Source organism: Phoenix dactylifera, unplaced genomic scaffold (genome assembly GCF_009389715.1).
Source record: "Phoenix dactylifera cultivar Barhee BC4 unplaced genomic scaffold, palm_55x_up_171113_PBpolish2nd_filt_p 002084F, whole genome shotgun sequence".
In the NCBI taxonomy this organism is placed as follows: domain Eukaryota; kingdom Viridiplantae; phylum Streptophyta; class Magnoliopsida; order Arecales; family Arecaceae; genus Phoenix; species Phoenix dactylifera.
The window spans coordinates 8,239-9,250 of NW_024069358.1; the positions used below are offsets into that span (position 1 = coordinate 8,239).

The following is a 1,012-nucleotide window of genomic DNA, read 5'->3' on the forward strand; positions in this document are numbered from 1 at the left end:
AGTAAGGGCTGCCATTTTAGCTTGAATATCATCCTGAGTACTAAGATTGTAAAGGCCCCCGTGTCCAACGCTAGTAGGCTTAGGTAAAGGTTTATTCACTCTATCCCCTGTATCCCATAATTGTTCAGTCTCTGCGAGAGAATCTAAATAGTCCCATGCCTCATCGGGTTGCTTTTCCAAAAATAGACCATTGCACATAGTCTCTATAAATTGTTTTAACTGTGGAGACAACCCTTTGTAAAAGAAACTAATGGTTCTTCATGTTTCAAACCCATGATGAGGACAAGAGAGAAGCAAATCTTTAAATCTCTTCCAGCATTCATAAAATGTTTCATGGTCTTTTTGTTGGAAATTACTAATGTGCCTTTTCAAAAAGTTAGTCCTTTGTGCGGGAAAGAATTTTTTCAAGAATTCTCTTTGCATATCATGCCATGTTCCTAGCGATCTAGGTCTCAAAGAGTTCAGCTATGTTTTGGCTTTATCCTTTAAGGAAAAAGGAAACAAGGTCAATTTAAGGACGTCTTCCGATACATTTGGCACTCTAAATGTGATGCTAATTTCCTCAAAATCCTTAAGGTGAAGATAAGGGTTCTCGGATTCCATTCCATGATACTTTGGCAGCAATTGAATTACTCCTGGTTTGATTTCAAAGTGTCCTACGTTTTCAGGAATAATCATGCATGAAGGTTGACTAGTCCTAGTGGGGTGTAAGTATTGTCGAAGTGTCATAACTGGGGGTCTACCTTCATCACCATGGTGACTTCCTACATCATCATCAGCCATCTCACCAGATCTGAGATTTTGCGAAAAAGTTTCAATATTTTGATTTAAGGAACTGTCAAAAATTTGTCTATTCAGACACCCAGTGTTGTCCCTATTCCAACCTAGCATACAAAATTTAATTAAATTTTTTTTATGTTTTTTTTTTAAAAAATAAATATAAATATAAGTACCAACTAAAGATACCCTAAAACGACACCCTAAAACAAAAATCTATTCACAATCAAACATG

At 36.3% G+C, this 1,012-nt stretch overlaps 1 pseudogene; it reads left to right on the top strand.

The window, feature by feature from the left end:
* Nucleotides 1-268: 268 nt before the first annotated feature.
* LOC120109369 lies at nucleotides 269-366 on the top strand (annotated as a pseudogene).
* The last annotated feature ends 646 nt before the right edge of the window (nucleotides 367-1,012 follow it).